Source organism: Acanthaster planci, linkage group LG10 (genome assembly GCF_054643075.1).
Source record: "Acanthaster planci isolate LZ-2023a linkage group LG10, COTS_SCS, whole genome shotgun sequence".
Classification (NCBI taxonomy): domain Eukaryota; kingdom Metazoa; phylum Echinodermata; class Asteroidea; order Valvatida; family Acanthasteridae; genus Acanthaster; species Acanthaster planci.
Genome location: NC_141786.1, coordinates 2,047,690 through 2,067,018, shown reverse-complemented (window position 1 = coordinate 2,067,018; position 19,329 = coordinate 2,047,690). Strand labels below are relative to the sequence as shown.

Genomic DNA, 19,329 nt, shown 5'->3' with positions numbered 1-19,329 from the left:
ATTAATTCAAATAGGTAGACCCAGAAGTTCGCACGTATGGTGAGCTGCCAGATTTGTGTAGGCCCTATCAATACATTTTCAAAAAGCTATTGTTATCGATAGTGTTTGCTTCCATGTCCTGATGGATTAAAACCCTCACCTCCTTTATGGGCAATTGTAAGTGACACACATGTTTTAATATGAACTAATCACACTTTAATTACCCCCTATTCTTCAAACTTCAGTAAGTATAGATGAAGTACATGCACTTTAAGATTTCGTTCTTGAACTTCAGCCGATCAATCATGGCTATTAAAGAAAGCATTCTATATTTTATGTTGGCATCGTGCCATACAAAACGTATTCGTGTGACTTGAAAAGACTGATTTTCTGGATTTAGTAAATCAGAGATTGCGAGAAGTAGGCCTACTGATGAAAAAAGTCACGTCTGAAAGTTGAATTTTTCAATCGACAGCATCGACAACATGGAATACACAACTTCACATATGTCGTGTTTTTACGATTACACTCGTGTATGTACATATACACTACGTGTGGCATTGTGTTTCGGAAAATGGTGCCTTGTGTGTGGCACACACCACTTCACACAATCCAAGTTCATAGTCGTGGTTGGTGGTTTTGGCTAAGGATAGCAGACAGTTATTGTCTGGCGAACTGGGATTGAAAGGATAAAAAGCCTTGAAATAGCAATAGCTGAGAGGAAGTGAAAAATAAGACCATTCTGTCTGCAATGAAGTGCTGACCTCATGAAAGCGTTGTGTATAATAATGGGGAATAGTCTGATCAGGTAGCTAGTCAAACTAGTCAGTCGCGCTGAAAATAGATGTCGAACCAAAGTGCAAATCGTCGGTTCAAAAAACGGGAAAAACTAGCGCGCATCACGAGTCAAAAGAGGGAGAGAAGGTAATTGGAAAATGAATGCAGTAGAAATAGGGTCTGATAGGAAAGGTCTAATGTACGGAATAATTGGTTTTTATCATCGCCGCCGCTGTGTGTCAAGGTGCAAAACTTCGCTACTGCAATACACAATACACATTTTGATCACTCTTATTTTACGGATTCAGGAATTTTTTTTACAAAGTCATGAAATGTAAGACTTGGGAAAAGCTAATCCGTACTTAGTTGCAGATATAGGCCTATTGGCTTAATTAAAGAATAATACATTAATACAAACGATGAAAGCTTTTTTACCTCGTGAAAACAGGAAAACCTGGAGGTCTTTATATTTTCCTATTGCATTATACACACTTTTGTCACTTCGGGAAAAAAAAAGAGCCTGACGAAAATCGTTGCATTTCGTTACATTTCAACACGTGTGCCGATGTGCAACATCACTAACACGCATGCGTACATACACCGAATCGTGCAGGGATGGTGTATAATTTTATTGTCTCCATTTTTGCCCTGCTGTCGATGTGACTATTTATTACTTCCTGAAAACAGGGAAACACAGAGACCAAGCTTTTTATTAGTTGTTTGTTTACAGTTACTAGGAAAGTAAACAACATTTTGCTTTGAAACTCTGCTAATTTGTTCTTTGGATCAAAGGTAGTAAAATGGTAGAAAAAACTCCAGATGGAAAAATTTTCGATTTTCCGGGTTAGACTGTCACTTACTGAAAAACATCGACGACTTTTTCATTTATTCCCGTCATTTTTAATTAACAATTTGGGAATAAATTGATTCGGGTGTTGTACTTTTGATAACAACATCCTGATATTTAATTAGCTGATCGGCTGCTACAGCCTCCGTTCATGGTACGTTCTCATTTATTGAAACAGACAACTCAGTGCGAATATACCAGACGCATTGATATCTCGTTTGAACCGTTTTTATATCATTTCTGAACCATGGTCGTCCGTTGCTATGCTTTTTATGGAGCCTCGTGGTATTCGTGCTGCCGCAGAACAATATGGATATCGGTAAGAGGAAGCAGAAAAATGTAAGTTAAAATCCTCTTGCTGGTAGCTAGCAATTCTTGTCTATTGTGGTTAAAGCCAGGTTGATAGGTTTGTACAGTGTGATGTGTCATGTTTGCTGATGTCTCACTGTGGGCCGTAGCGCGACCTTTGAGTGCACAGGCACGCATAGAATATAGCAAGTATGCTGTGATGTGGTGGATAGGATCGTCACTAGTTGAATTTTGCAATACTCCTATGTGACGAATTTGATACAGGAGAATCCTTTAAATTATGGAGCGACTGAAGACCCAAATCTGCATGTCTGCTTGCTGTGATTCGGCTCTCATTGGTCACTGAGGTGGAAAGTGAGGAAATAACCATTGGGCCCGTTTGACTCCGGCTGTAGGAACGTCAGATAGTACGAGGTAACGCATATTGCACATGGCCCATTCAGTAATTAAGACAATTAACTTTCATTGCAAGTAGACAACAGCAGTGTCTGTTGCGATCAGGTGACGTCGGTGACAATGAAGTGTTTTCTTTAATCAGACCCCCTCCAAATAAAAAAAAAACTTGAACGAAACAAATTTCCAAACAATCTAAACTCAGCATACAAACATGTTTTTTTTTAATGCAACGTTCCTCAGGATAGCAATGAAGTTCAGAGGCGCATACCAATTGAAATTGGAAAACACTCTGCATCAACGAAATAAATTAAAATGGCAAACTTGCGCACATTGATTTCGTCGATAAATTAGTGATGGTATACCACACTTATCAGGCGCATGCGCGCATTTGTAAGTCGAGACATGCAAGTACGATCATAGAAGCAGGTCTAGCACGCACTACCTGCTGTGCTAGCACGGCACCACTCGTAGCAATTAGGCTTCAAAACGAGGACTTCATCAACTGGAAAGCCAAACGCAGCCAGATTTTCGAGACAATTAGTTTCCTGCTTATTTTTGGCCCCTGTCAGCAAATGCATGTCAGAGATGTTTTGGGCCCAAAAAATAACTATACCAACCACATTTCCGTGACGTCACAAAGTCGACGTCACCGGAACGTCTCGTGTGTTGTAACTGAAGCGAACACGAAACTGTAGTCTTAGAATTCCATTTGACATGTACGACCAACATAGTTCAGAACATGGCAAACCTTCTTGAACTGAGTTTACGAAATCCCAACTCCAGATTTTCTCTTTTCAGTGTCTGAAAGCTAGCATCATTGTATGTAATTACTCCGTCGGAATTAAGAAGTCGTTAAGTAGAGCTGATGCGTTTGAAGATGACCCTGAAAAAGGGCTCAACAGCCCCATGGTATAAAAAAGAATCCATGCTCGTGAGTCATCATAAATTTTCACTCTCCCCGGGGTTTGATGAGATTGGTCGCTATGCATCCTGTATACTTGTGGCATTTGGACCCTGCCTATGTTTTGTCGGTTCGGCCTGATGAACTTTGGCGTGATATCGATATCTGAATGGGAGCCACATCGGAATGTCAAAGTGCAGAGTCGGACGAGTTCCAAGGTTTTCATAAGTCATTATCAAGCTAAACAATGCCTATTGCATACTTAATTTCTGCATAGTGAATTATTTATCCTGAAATAGGCCTATACGTTTGCCCATATTGGAAATCAAACGTCTAGCAGACTTGTTTAATATTTCCTGAACTGGCTATCACCTACGGGTAATCCATCCGTTGGAATTGCATCCATCATTTGAATTCAGGAACAGAATGTAGTGGTTCAACCTTGTGAATCTGATGTACTTTGGATCATGGCTTTTGTCAGTACCATATCCATGTCTTTGCGTCGGGTGGTAAAATGTGATTTGTTTTTCTGAAATAATTTATATTTCTTCATATTGTAAAGAACCATCCCTCTCAAAAAAGAAGCAGCCAGTATAGTTTCTGACCTACTGGCCTGTTTGATGGTAACATTCATGCTTTTTGCAACCCCCCCTCCGCCAACGAGTATGAATACAACTACAAATTGAAATTAAGTCAGCTACTCGGTGGCCTGTTGAACTTGAATATCATTGTATCGTGCCATGAGCGTCAGTTTTTGGCGGATAGCGGCGCATTTTAAGTGTACTTCTGTATTATTATTATTATTATACCTTCTTTTCCTACAAAACACTGTCTTACCAAGTAAAATATTTTTCTAAGTGGAGGCCTAAATATAATACGCTGCGTGGTAGAACAAGTGCCAATGGGTAAGAGTAACCATTTATAATTAAATGGCGTTTGCATAGTCGTTTTATATTATTGGTTTTTAATGGTGACTTTAGAAGTGTTGGTTTTCGCCAGTTGAGAATTATAATTAGTTTTTTTTCATTTGCCATCAGCGTGGGAGGTATCCGTGAAGTCTATGTAATTGCATACCGGCAAGTCTATGCAGTAATTTCCTTTATAATGGTGTTTTTAAATTCTGAGAGAGTAAAATATCAGTAAACCGATCACTTATGCAGTTTTTTCACGTATCACGTCTCTCAACAATAAAAATTGGACACCATGGCAAAGGATTTTCTCTGCAGCAGTGGGTAATCAAGTACTTTAATGGTAAATACAAACTGTTCAACCCCAAGCGTGGTGTCAGCCAGGAAGATTACCTTTACTTTGATCACGTTTGGACGTTGAAGGTGCTGGTGGAAAACCAACAACTACCGCAGTGACCATATGTTTTTGCTCTTGGGAAAAAACGATTTGCAAGTGGTAAACAATGTGTCCGAATGTGACCAATTGTTTTTGGCCAATTATAAATAATTATATATCTATATAGATATATAATTACATTATATAAATATTAATATATTATATAAATAATTATATATTTATATATATATATATGTAATTATATAGGCTTAAAAAATTATTATAATATAATAATGAGTTTTATGAGGCCTTTCATGAGTAACACTTGGTAGATCAATGCTGACTTGAAACTCAAATGAAATTGTCACCACTGGTTGTAGTTACGCTGGCCACACGTTGACTTACTGTCTTATCTGAACTTGGTTTAATTTCAATTTAACCGGACTGATAAGGTTTATGAGACGTACAAATTATTTTTCCTTAGTTGTCTGATTTCAATATTTGACAAGGGAAGATATCTTAACAGCACAGAGTTTGCCTAAAATTTAAAAAGAAATACTACTAATACCAGCTTGAAACCCACAGGCGCGCGTACGGTTTAAAAGGAATATAACGTCAGGTTGGAAAAAGGCATTGCGTTTGAACATCAAACACAGTTGGCTAATATAACTAGGCCTACTAGCACGTTGCACTGCTGGGCGCAAGCTTTGCTGTCTATGATTGAGTAGCATTCTTCTCTCACGCTCATAACACAAGTGCTTGTAATACTCTGATGTTTTTACTAACTTGATGTGAAAATATCTAAATTTATCACCTACATACCAATGATGAAAATGAATTGACCAAGGTTAGAACAACGTCGCTAGAAAATTGTACTCTCCAAACTTTGAAGAACTGAAGGTGGCTTTTAACATTACGATTATATACGCGCATCAACTCAAAATTTGCTTAAATATTTATAAATCTAGTATCGTATCAGTAGTATATTAATTAAGCAATAGTCACTCTCCAATTTGTCCAATCGTAGCTACGCGATGCTTCAGGTGACCAGTCCGATAATGGATAGCCATGCGGAACGACACAGTGTGAATAGGTATATTTGCCACGTGTAGTATCGACACTTGAATCGGAAACTGAATTCGCAAAAGCGCATTGGAGCACTTTGCCCCTTGCGCGGTATAGAGTACCAATGGAAATACGTCGTGCGCACAACTGTATGTATAAAAGGAATTAGTGAGAGGGACAGCGCGTGAACCAACACGCGCGCGCGCTCCATTTGTTTGAACAGCACTCCCTGGTTCAAAAAGGCATCACACTTCGATACCGTAGTGTGGCATTATGTTCCCAATTGAAAACTTGAAGTTAATTAATGGGTAACTTATGCCAGGGCCGATTTGTTTTCAACCGATGTCTCAGTGGCAGGTGTGTGGGTTTTCTCCAGTAACATTTCAACTTAATTGATAAATTTATTTTTCTGAAAGCTGCATCCCCAAAGCATCAGCTCTACAGTTTTAAAATCAGTGAATACAAGAAAGCGTCTGCCTTACACTGCGTTTGGTTCACGTGGACTTTACCAAAACAAAATAACAGTAGAATGTTTACGCCCTCCCATAACTTCAGAAGGCCACTTATATGCACGAAAACCTCAGTCTCCGGCAATTGATGCCTTTGGAGCAGTGTATTAAAGGGTAATTGCCCCGTATATCTCAAATCATTTCAAAACTTGTAACACTGTACACTGTGTTTTAACAAGTCCAGTTTAAGGCCGGTTCATACTTCAGGCGAATGCGAAAACGAAGCGAATTTGACGGCACGAAAAACTTGCAGCGAAATTTCCCTCAAGTTTGAAATGTGTTCAACATTCGGGTATTCATAACGCGAATATTTGATCTGACGTCACTAGTTCGCATTCATTTCCACTTTTTTCGTGAAGTAGGAGCCAGCCTTCAGCCGATCATTTCTACCCCCAGTGTGTCGTTATACATGCCATTTGATAATGATGTTACTGTAGTCTGGTAAGAATCAAAATGATGCCATCCAGAATCGTTTTTCTGGACAACTTCCAACCCCACAATTCAGAAACATTTTACCCATGGACAACATTGCAAAAGCTCCCCATTTACTGTACCAAACTGTAATACTGCAGGACCGAATTGTAAGAGCCATTTAAATATTTTACTCGATCACTATAATTTCATGGAACATAAATACCAACTCGACGTGGGGAGAGTTCGAAACTCATTTGGTTCTCATTTATTGTTTCCCAATCCGTCAGTAACACAACAAAGTTAGTTTTTGCTAGGAATATATAAGTGCAACTAAATTAACAGAATTGAACTTTAAACCATTTGAATTATTTCTTAATATCTAGCAATCCTTGTTCAATTTAGAGCAGCAATTTTGTTGTTTTGTGGAATGTGATATAAATAAAAGGCACTAATTCACCCGTAACGTTCTCGTCTTTCACCATACGGATGCGTTATCTGTCATCAGGTGATTTATTATAGGTTACATTTGGGTTTCGATTCCATCATCTGTATACAAGTGATACATAATCGGTTAGATATTGTCCAACACTATCGGTCACTTTGTTGCACTTCGTCGATTCGTGATACGTTTTCGTTTCTCATTACCTTATCCGTTGTAAAAAGCCTTCAAACATCTGATGTGGCGGTTTCAGCCTATTGGCAGAGATGTCACGAAAATTACACCTCAATATTAACCTTCTCGACTGCCGCGGCTTTGTGTTACATATTTATTACATTACTGTATTATTAGTGAATAAACGAGTATAACGTTACGACTGTATGCGAAGAAACTATACCCGTAACATATACAAAGTAGGCCCTCGTCATTTTGGAGGCAATTGAATATTACTGAGACACTTGAATTTATTCAGAATAATTGATCAGGCGTGGTCTTTGAATAATTCATGTTTGATAGATGATGTGGTAGCCACCATGTTCCGACTGCTACTGATTGTCCAAGATGCTTGCTGACTTACGTTACATTGATCGCCGGCACATTGTGTGCACACATTAAACATTGTTTACATTAGTCTGGGATCCGTTGCGATTGCGGCCTGTTAAGGTTGCGCATGTATACCATGTGACCTCCACCATGGCTGCTGCATACCCTTGGCCATCAGTGATGTACATTGAAGCTGTTGGCGGTATATCAATGATTGACAGTGTTCCTCACTAGAGCATACCGCATATCGTGCATGGGGCAACACCAAGGTTTTCGCCAGGCCCAGAATCGTAAAAAGGAAGCGTCTAAATAGGTGCAATCCATCAGGTAGGTGTTCAATACCTTCTTTTCATATGTCCAGTTGGCTGCATAAATGATTCTGAATCGTTAACTGAGCTAGAGTAGCAATGACTCGATTCCAGTTCGACTTGAGTCACAAGTTGGACGAATGGACTTGACGATAGAGTCCCAACGAGAACATGACTGGACTCAACTTGAGTCACTGCGAGAAAATGACTGGACTCAACTCCAATCCCTCCACAGAAGACCAAACTTGAATGAAAGTTATTTAAACTTGAGTCCCCAAAATGAAAGCAAATTTCCTTTTGATGAAAATGTTCATATCATGTTATTATCACAAAGAGTAAGATGTGGTCAGACCACATGATGTTAATTTTAAAATGCTTAAAATTACTTTTTCTCTTGCTTTAAATAATGAATGTCTTATTGTGTTCGAATACTGGTGACTCAAAACTTACCCGATCCAGATACTGGACTAAACTCGACATTTTTGCCTTCTTCGACTCGACTCGACTAGAGTCACCGCGTTACAGTGACTCGAGTCATACAAATATTGTTACAATTCTGAACTGAACAGAATAAAATTGAAAAAATAGGGAGATGTTCTGTTGCCTTTTCTGTCTAATCTTACGAGTTTGCTGACAGTTTTTCGCCTGCACTGGTAATCTCAGTAATTGTCACGTAACAGACAGTCTTTTTGAATTGCCTTAAATTGAAATCACACCGTTGTCGAGTATTACTGTTGACTTGCATTTATTGCCCCAACCACCAATCAATGAGTTAATTACGACAGATATAGAATTATAGGAAAAAGAAAAATGGATGTCGGTAGGCTGAACGATTGGTCAGCATTGCCCCTGCTTAGCTCTTCTTTTCCACAAATCTCTTTTCCAACATGCTCCTCAACACGTTGTTTGTACATCATGGGGCTGTTTTACGAGATTTGAAGATCTCAGTCTCTGAAACAACGTATTCCTGTCCAGGGCAGGAGCCTGTAATTCGTTAACATGCCTGGTCTGAATGTTGTACCTCCAGAATTCCTGGTGATTCGATGAAGCTTTATAGATTGTGTGGATAGGTTTTGTTGTAAGGGTTTAGAAAAGATACCTTCACTACATTAAAGTATACAAAAATCATCCCTTTCTACTGAGGCTTGTAGAGAACAATGCCCGACACTGCTGAGGCAATAGAACATAATTTTGTACTTAGGGAGAGAGAAATTGAAAAAGCAACAGAATTAGAAGGTTGAATTATGAGCGTGAGAAATTGAATTACAATTGAAAATAAACAGTGGAGCTGCAAGGGCAGAAAAGAACTATTAACGTGGGCAGTGACTTTGGCAAGAACATCAGGCGTGTCCTCACATCTAACCACAGTGAAGGTGCAAAACATTTTACTTCCTTTGAGAATTTGGCTCAAGAGCTCAATTGGCCCAAAGAGCACCGGGCTACCTTACTTCACAGCGAATCTTAGGGAAATATTAAACATGTTGTCAACAGAAAATTCTGATATTGGAGAGCAACAAAGTTTAGAGGCAGAACTTCAGAAGTGTTAAACCCATTTTCAGAAGGCCTTGCAATTGGAAAGTAGAATCGTAATCAGAACTGATAGTAATTATAAAAATTAATTAATTCTCTGTGAATCATATTAGGCGTACGCGTCACTCTCCTGGCTTTAATGGGACTGGTTGCCATATTTGCAAATGGTTTCTCGGTTCTTTCTGATTAACTTTGGTGTGATATAAATATTTGCAAGAAAAACGTTAACAGGTCAAAGTGCAGAATTGGACGACTTCCAAGGTTTTCAGGAGTCATTATTTTGACAAACTCTGCCTCCTAAGTGGTACAAGATATACACATAGGTATTTCATAGAGTATAGAGTTGTTCAATGATTGGGGTAAACCTCGAGATCCAAATGCCTCGCAACTGGCGCGTAGCCAAGGTTTTATTTTTAGCTGATTGGAGAAGGGTATGTGCAGCCCATTTAGTTTAAATCACAATTATAGGCTGTGTATTTATTCACTGTTAGGATAAATCTCGGGGGCATTTTGCAGCCCAGCTTTTATCGCAATTATCATCTCCTTTCACTCTATGGTTTTGCGACTGTAACCTATTGTCACCGCCCCAATTAAATTCTTGGATTCTGTGGGCGTTCTAGTATTCTGCGCCCCCCACCCGACGCTACGCTAATGTCTTGTGCCTCATGTATCTGTCAACATCTTTCAGAATGGCAGCGTGTACTACACTTTTAAAATGACAAAGTAATGGAGTACAGACTTTGAAAATCTAGAAAGTGAAAATCAACTCTCAGGGAGAAAAAGATCGCGATCTTTTCCATGTCAGGTAATTGATTGGAATCAGTCAAGCTAAAGAAAATATGCAGAACTGCTGACCATAAGCGAGGAAGCTCGTTTGTCCAGCAAGTTACAATAATTACAGAAAATTTTATGAAAATATGTTCTTATTTTATAGGTAATTGTTCCGTACGGAAAACTGGTAAAATTGAACGTTTGTGCTGTGAAATCAAGCGTTTGACTGTTTGACTGATAATACTCAAACAGTGAGACGTCATGTTGTTGTCTGTTGGGTGAATTAAAATTTGATGGTAACGAAGGCATACAATTTATAGACATTTGTACCAGCAACTACATTCCTTCATTTACATCCTGTTTGCATTTTGAATTTTATGACAACCAATTCTGCAACATTGTCATTATTGAAGTTTTAAACGTGATGAAAATTTTTATACCCAATATCCGTCCTACCAGCACAGTCGTGTTCACCATGCAATTTAATTTCCTCTGCAGCGATTCAAACCAAACATATATTTAGAAAAATGTAGAAAATATTGGAGACCAGCGTATTGATGCTATCCTGTGAAAGGATGTCTCGAACAGTCTTATTCCACTTGACACCTGGGGTGGTATTGACTCGTGTCAATGACTCGATTCGAGACTTGAGTCATAATTTATTTTTGACGACTCAACTCATCTTGAGTCCGTCCTCAGAAGACCTGTTAATAAACTCCTAAAAATGAAAGTAAATTGATAATGTTCATGCATGTGTTATTTAATCAAGTGTAAGTGTATGTGTTGTGACCTTATATAGAAACCCAGTGGTAAATTTTAAAAAGCCAAAAGTGAGTTTCTCTCTTGTTTTAACCTAAGAATATCTCATTGTGTTCATAAAATGGTGATACGAATGAACTCAGGCTAAATACTTGCACTCAAATTTATTTTTTGCCTAGAGACTCGACGGTACAGCTCCACTCGATCTGAGTCATAAATTTCAGTGACTCGTTACAACTCTGTTGAGACCGTGTACATTAAGACTGAACAAACTAATTAGGTTCAACTGACTATGATTGGTCTCATTAACTGTCCATCCAAAAGAAGGAACCAGGTGCAATGAATGGTCCCTGCGTTCAACCTACTTGAAATCCGGGTTTCATAAGGCAGCTCCACACGGCCCGTGATGGCCCAATGAAATACATTCCTTGAAAATGTGAATCGGTCTAACTGCGCGTGAGTCTCTTTTTACAGAGCCACCAAAATTTGTAGACAAGGATTTCCTGGAATCGCACGAGAAATTGACATTTTGTCGGACTTTCTTTTGGACCACCTTAAAACTTGGCTCGTGCCACCGAGTTTTTATTCTGTGAAGCGAAATCCTGATAATATATCAGATTTATTTGCTTTGTTACTATTTTTTGGTTCATCTTTCCTTGCCAAGTCTCTCGAAAACTCGCCCTCTTTGCATCATAGTGCTTACTCTATTCACCCTAAAAGAGCTGGGGACAGAACCTGCCCCCACAGCGTTATCCCGATTTCGTCGCAGTGCATTTGTTTTAGGAGTTGGGCCTTTAGCAATTGTTAGAGTAACTCTTTGCTGTCATTTTGGGTTGTGAAAATCCGGCATACCGTTCTTGCGCAGCGCACGTTTTCCCGAGATGGGCCAGCTTAATGTATAGGCTTACTTTTTCAAAGGGGTGCCACTCAATGCACACGGGCAGACGTGTAGCATTGAGCTTCAGATGATAAGAATAACAACTTTGTGTCTTATTGAATTCAAACTTCACATTTGTAATGACATGGAGTGTTTTTACACGCATAGGCCCCTGCCAAGTTTTAAAACTCCAGCAAAGCACAGCATTAGTTTTGGGGGTTAGGCGGATTCCGCCCCCCTCTTGCTCTGAGATTGTCCAAAATAACCCAGCTCTTTTAGCGTTCAGGGAAGAACATATTTTCCCAAGACTTAGTTCATGCTGGCCTGAAGTAATTTCTTGGAAATATGACTGTCACGTCTCGTCTGAATCATCATTGATTGTGGGATGCCCGTTGCAAATGAGCAGCCCTAATGCAGTCAGTCGGAGAGTCAGAAATTTGTTCAAGATAGCATCCCAGGTTACCATAGAGCCAGTTTTAATGACATGCAACGCGCGGTTTCACCTCGTTCACGCCGACCACTTAAAAAAACGCATGCTTTACACATATTTAAATAAATTGCAGCGATTCTCTCCTTTTAAAGCGTGTGGTTTATGTCAGTACATTTGGAAAGAATTGGGTTTGTCCATCATTCTACCTCCTCCGGAATAGCTGTTGGTCATATCTCACTCTACTAAGACATAGTGAATTACTTATGTCGGAGTAAGTGCGAGTCTCATTGATACATTGAAGTAAAACGGTGTTTTATGGCAGCTGTGCCGTCGGAAACAACGATCTTAATGCCTCGTGCAAATTGTCAACACCACTACAAGATGTCAAGCCTCTGTTGACTAAATCCTCACAGATATCCAACGGCATTATCAAGAACCTCAATCGTCATCACTATTGGGACTCAGCGACCACTTTGATCTGGAGACCTCTTATCCCGGACCACAAGAACAATGTAATATAAAAAAAGGTGGTTAGGCCTATTACGACTCTGACAAAAGAGCCTTTGGACAATGGATTTGTAACTATGACTGCTCAGACATCAACAGAGCTACGTCACGTAACTCCAAAGCAACTACTTATTATACTAGATTAGCAGATACTGTTGACAAGTATTTCCCAACCAAAACAAAATCAGCACATAGTGATGACAAACCTTGGCCGTCTCCTAATCTCAAAACGCTCATTATTAAACGTCAATCAGCCTACCATCATGTTGATTTTTCCTCATTGAGATTTTTAAGAAACAAATTCATCAGATTGATTAAGCGTGCCAAGGAAAGCTTTTACAAGCTGAACGTCAGCCGGTTGTAGAAATCTAATCCACGACAATGGCAACAGCAAATTCAAAAATTAACTGAGAACAGTGCCCATGAGCAGCTGTCCATACCAGACCTGTCTTCGTTTGAAGCCGCAAATGAGGTCAATCGTCACTTTATCTCTGTAGCTAAAGACATGCCTAAACTGGATTCAAGCCAGATATCTGCTAACCTCCCGGCACGTAGGCCTGTCCCTCCATTTCTCCAAAAGATGTGTGAGACGGGCTTATGAGACTGAATTTGAACAAGAGCGGCGGTCCAGACAGGTTTCCTCCACGCCTCATAGAGGAATGTGCTTATGAATTTTGCTTCCCATTAACTGAGGTATTTAACTGCTCTCTCTCTTCGTCGAATTTTCCCTCAATTTTTTTTGTGAAGGTGTTTGAAGACTTTGTTGTTAAGTGGATAATTACCGATATTAATAATTCGCTAGATAATAAGCAATTCGGGTCATTGAAGGGATCTTCAACTACGTATTGCTTGGTTAAACCAATCGATGGTGTAAGTAGGGAAATGGATAATCCTAAACGATCTGCTGTAGTTGTAGCTACAGATTCCTCTAAGGCATTTGAGAGAGTAAGTCACCAAATTGTTATCCAGAAGTTCATTGATCTAGGTGTACAGCGGTCGATCATACCTTGGATTTGTGATTTTTTTGCCAAACCGTTTGCAAAGCGTTCGCCTTGCTGGTACTTTGTCTGATTGGCAAACTATTACTGCAGCAGTGCCACAAGGCACCAAGATCGGCCCAAATGCCTTCTTGGCTATGATGAATTACTCTAAACCAACCACTGCTGAAATATTTCAGTATAAGTATTTAAATGACCTAACTTTATTTTTCCCTTTTGATAAGATGGGCCGAACAACAGTTATGCAGAGTGAACTTGACAATCTGAAACAGTCGTCAGATAGTAATTTCATGCGTTTAAATATGATAGAGTGCAATTTCATGACTGTCTGTTTTCAGGGGCTTCCTGTCAAGCCTCGGTTTTACAAAGACAATTTGCAAAAATTAAACCTAAATAATTGTCTTAAACTCCTTGGAGTTTATGTTCAGGAGAATACCAAATTGGATGCCCCGATTGATTACATGTGTAAATCGTGTAATCGTAAAGTTTACTTTTTACGGCAGCTGAAGTGTTGCAGTTTACCAGTGTGTGACCTCCGAATAGTGTAAGCCTATATTCAGTATATTAGACCTGCTATTTATAAATATGTGATACTTTAACACTTTGTGTATGTGTCAGTGTGCTTATATATCGCCCGAACTCTTGACCTTCCTCCCCTGTTGCCTGTAAGTAGACTTCTAAATGCTTCTAATTTATTAGATACAATCTCCTACTAATCTATTATACCTTTATTAAAAAATAATTTTTGTGATGTATGAATATGCAGTGCAATTCAACCTACTGGTTGCCATACTGTGCATTTTTAAAATGTTATTTAATTAAATTATTTGATAAAATAAACCAATGATAATAATGTTCGCTCGATATAGAGAAACAGCCCTAAGATTTTTTTGGATGTACCTCCACCTGTGGTGAATGTAGCCGTGTCGATTAACCATTGATGAAACTTTACGACCGTGGGTGATCATTTCTTCAATTCAGTTGCATTGTTGCGGAAAAGTGGATTACACAGGGGCCTCCGCATGTAATCACCACATGCACTGAACAGTGACTGATTTTGATGGACTTATGGTGAACCTCGTGTTTTACGTGTATCCCATTCATAAAGTGCAAGCCTTGTTTATTCTACGGCAATGTACTGTACACGTACTGTTCGGTACAGTGTATGCATTGGATTAGTATCTGATGTACATGTACCAGCCTTTACATTTGTAATAAATTTTAAATTGTATGTACCAATATGATCCGAATGACTAAAACAAAGGGTTGCAAATACACCTACTTGTATGACGCGATATCAGAGAACGGTGGTGTATAGTGGCGCGCCGCTCGGCATGACGAAGCACAACCTGGAAACTGGTACCTGATGTTGCACGTAAGTAAAGGTTTTTAAAACTTGCGAGCCGGTTCATGGGCTGTAGGTAAGAGGGCGTTGAAATTGGGAAATTCCCGTTGGTTTTTTGAATTGAGTCTGACCTAGGTGTTTTTAGAGTGTTCTTTTAATTTATGGAACAGTAAATTTCATTTTTAATGTGCGACAGGGTTGTACGAGTTTATTTTGAAAGGGGAATGTGGGACATCGGTTAACTGAAGGAAGGGAACTTTAGAAGGGTGTAATTTCCAAAACCTATTTACATTTTCTTTTCATTGACCGTGTGGGGTCTTTGATGAGGATTGTTTGTTTGATGAGAATTTGGTTACGCGTCCGTGTTTTTTGCCCGAAAGTTTTGGAAATCGAGCAACACAAACCAATGTTATTAAATTACCACGGGCGCGCCCGGGCGTTGCAACTTCACTGAAAGAATCGTGGTGTTAGAAACAATACTTCTTGGTGTTACCAGATGACCACACAACAATGTGTTACTTTAACACCGGTCGTGTAACTTTACACACTTACAGGTGTTACAATACACTGGAGGGAGTTAAAAGTATGGTAACACCAAGAGTGTTGATGTAACACCAAAACTTGTAACACTACTGTAAAGTGTCAGTGTGGTCTTCTGATAACACTGGGGATTTAAATGTAACACCGGGGTGTTTGCAGTGTAACTTCCAATCTCAATTGCTTAAAGATTTCGTTCTCTTCTTGTGATATGGCTTCGTGCCTTTTTTAGAAATGACGATCACAACCGCGGCCCCATATTCACCAGCTACACGCTGTTGCTCCATCGAGTCAATATTTTGATAGTGACGGTCAATATTAATGGCTGCCGTATAGAATGCATGATAATAAACACCAAGGCAATTTCCTGTAGTCTCCAAGCCAGAATCCCGCCGTTTCGTTGCCCAGGTTAACTGATACTGTCACTTAATAACGCAAGGGTAAGTGTCTCTCCTCCGTGTTGCATGGGTATAAGTTACATCATGCTTGTCTACAACTGCTGTGGGCCCTCTGGCGCGTGTCTGGTAAACGGACTGCAAGAATTTTCAGCCTCAAGATTGAGCCTCCCCTCACGCAAGCCTTTGTCAGGCAATTTGTTTTAAATGTTACAGGAGATACGCTCAAGATTTTGAAACAGACCACGGGAAAGCATACCAAAAGGAACTGTTCATTACTCCGTGATGTCTAACATTCCACATAGGCCTACAACCATGTCCACTGAACGTTGGCTTGCATTGCAGTTCTTGCCGGTTTTATCAGGCATCTGTCACGGCTGTTACCGGTCAGAACTCAATGGGGCAGCTTCTCAACGAAATAGGGCGGGGGTTGATAGCTCTATAGGGGGCAGTTGAAGGCCCCAAAAGCATAAATCACATTGAGGCCTTATGTCGCGTGCACGGTTAAGGACAAAATAAAGAGATTTTAGGTTCCTTCACCCACACTGAGAGCTACCGGTACATCATAGTTACCACCCCCCTAATTGTAAGAACAAAACTTTCCCGAACCCCCGTTAAAAATCCTGGATGGCCACTGAAATAATGTGTGCTGAGCCACGCTGGTAGGACAACCAGACGATCACCACAAGTCTCTTGTTTTTCAATTGAATAATATGGAAAATAGCTTTTACAACCTCACGCTTAGATGCACTCTCGACGACATGACCATTTATATAAAGTTTGTACGCTTTTTATGCAGTGTCTGCTTTGCCCAAAGTACGCAATCAGATAGTGGCAGGATTCCCCTGACATTGCTGTGTCATGTTATAGTTCTCAAGCAACTGAGGAAAGGGGTATTCAGTTCCAAATCTGTCGTTTGTATGAGCAGATACGTGTACTTGTTTTAGATATAAAACTGCAATCAATTTAACAAAAACATGTTCCAATTTTGTTGACCCTAATTCTGCTTTGTAGTGGATGGTGTACTCCAAACAGCATACCACGGACAGTTCTCAAAATTCTTGGGAAATGCCCGAATGGTCTCTGTCCTCTCCCTTTTTGGCTACCAATTTTAATCGTGGTAGCAATTTTTACAGTTTTGAGGAGCATTAAAAAAAAGTGTTGATGCTAAACTGAATTTAATATGGACAAGATATGTTCGGAATGGTTAGACTATACCTGGAAATCTGGGGGAGAGTTGGTCACGTGGACGTTGGGTGATATAGGACCCTTAATAAAAAGAGTAGTCGGAATCTTTGGGTCTGATATCCAAGCTGAGTCTTAATATGCAGCGAGTTGAGCTAGTTTTAGCTAACTCGCCGCGGCGAGATAGTATCTCTAATTTTGTTTTTGTAAGTTGCCAATATAGGCCTCCGTACTTCCGTATGTACGAACCACGGAGGTAAATAAAAAAAGTGGACTTGCAATGCCCATAATCATCTTATAGAGATCACAAAATATGGAGGGCCTGACGTTTCGATCCTAGCAGAATCTTTCTCAAAGGCAAAATGACAAGTGGACAGGACAAACAAGCAATTCTTTTCAGAGGGTGTGTTAAGTAATAATGAGATGGAGTGTGTATAGGGATTGGACTTGCCCGGGGGGTACCCCTCTGTCGAATTTCGTGCCTGATATAAAAATGGTCGCTTGGCTTGCGTTTCAAATCCAGATTTTTTTTTATATATGTCCGTGATAAGAACATTTCATTTGTGGCGCAAGGCTAAAAGAGACTTTCTGTTTACTCCCGCAAACCTAAATATGCCTACAGGTGCGTATTTAGAATCACTACAGAATATATTTATTTATTGTTTCTGCGTTGTGTTTTTCTGCCTCAGGAAAAAGCAAACTTAGTTGTTTGTTTTGTCTCGAATCCCACCGTTGCAACCTCGTAACTCTTCATGTCCTCTAGTGAACACCAAGCACAGCCTGGATGTTAAACCAAACATCCAAATAAACAATACGTTGTCAATATCTAAAAGAAAATAATTGTTTAGTGTAATGGCTAAAAATGAAATGGCTATTATAAACACACGACAGCGTTTGTACATGTAAATGAATCCATGCCAGGGATATGCGCATAGCATTATCTGGGTCCTTGCTCGATCTATGCGCCAATATAAAGTGCGTTTCCATGGCGACCTGTGGTATCAAAACGAACACCTGTTGCAACTGAACGAGCAGTCGGAGAATCTCCCGCGTTTGATGGTCAAACTTGATTGACATTTTTTCTTTCAGAAGGGAGATTTTTAATTATGTCTTTATTTAGCTCATGCGTCTATCAGTCCATGTGTTAGAGAGGCTCAAACGCATTGCGGCTGCTTGTAATTACAGCGAAGCAGATCTCTTTTGCAGGAAATTGGCTGCCAACGTGCGTGTGTTTTACGTAGTTACTTATTGACATCGTCATTATGTGCCACAGGAAGAGCGAGTGAATGAAGCATTTATGTTGAACACTGAACATTTTTCTCTGACATAGGGCCCAACTCGTCAATATTTCGACAGTTGTTAAATCTGTGGTAATGATGGCGACCATGATAACTGCGTTGTCATACACAGCTAGCAAAGTAGTGAAAAATGGAGGAAATTCTAATGTATAAAAGAGAGAGTTTATCCATCTAAATAAACAACAATGATTTCTGTATGCTCAATTAATTGTAGATTCCCTTACTTGGGAAATAAAAAAATGTATTTGTGACTCCGCTGCGTTGAGAATGAGTATTTCTTTTTAAGATTTACTCATTGTTTTAGAAAGACGAAATCAATGCAGTTTGTTTAATTTTCACTTTTAAATTGTCTCAGCCACACTCATTTATCCATCTCTATGGTATTTGAATGAGGCATCCTGTTAACCAAACACTGTTTTCACGGCTTACACATGCAAATGACAATAGCCACGCAGATTATAACTGATAAAATATAATAACTAAATGATTGTGTCTGTGATTCAGTTGGTTGCAATGGCTTCTGATTCACCCTTAACCCAAGCACAAACGCATTTTTTTTCTGTCTTCTGTTTTCCCTGAGCAATGATATTTTGGACAAAAACTTACCAGTAGTGCGATAAACAGGCTCATAATTCATGTGTTGAGTGAGGGCTCACCATCTGAAGAAAGCCTAGCAAAATAATACCTGTAGTTTTAGGCGATCAACAAAGTGCTAGTTGATCTAAGAATATTTTCATGCACCGGCGATCTGTGGTACCATTCATGAATTTAGTTTTGATAAGAGTTTGATTGGCATCAGTCTTAGCTGGAATTGCTTATCAAAATCCGTTTAGGCTGCCACCGAGGATTAGTCATTCGAATCTTTCTCAAAGGGAAACTATTGTATTGGCCCTGGTCATTGTTGTAGTGATGTTAAAAATGGAAAA

The 19,329-nt window shown here is 39.5% G+C and overlaps 1 protein-coding gene across 7 annotated transcripts in view; it reads left to right on the top strand.

The window, feature by feature from the left end:
- LOC110983543 (monocarboxylate transporter 13-like) overlaps positions 1-19,329 on the top strand; it is a 62,861-nt gene that overhangs the window by 20,732 nt on the left and 22,800 nt on the right. Inside the window, exon 1 of one of the 7 annotated variants that reach the window (XM_022242863.2) lies at positions 7,447-7,790. The exons of 5 other annotated variants lie outside the window; for them this stretch is intronic. The gene's annotated coding sequence lies outside the window, so the exon portion shown is untranslated. Of the gene's footprint in view, positions 1-7,446; positions 7,791-14,870; positions 15,019-19,329 lie in introns of those variants that run through there. One more of the 7 variants, XM_022242865.2, reaches the window with a different exon arrangement.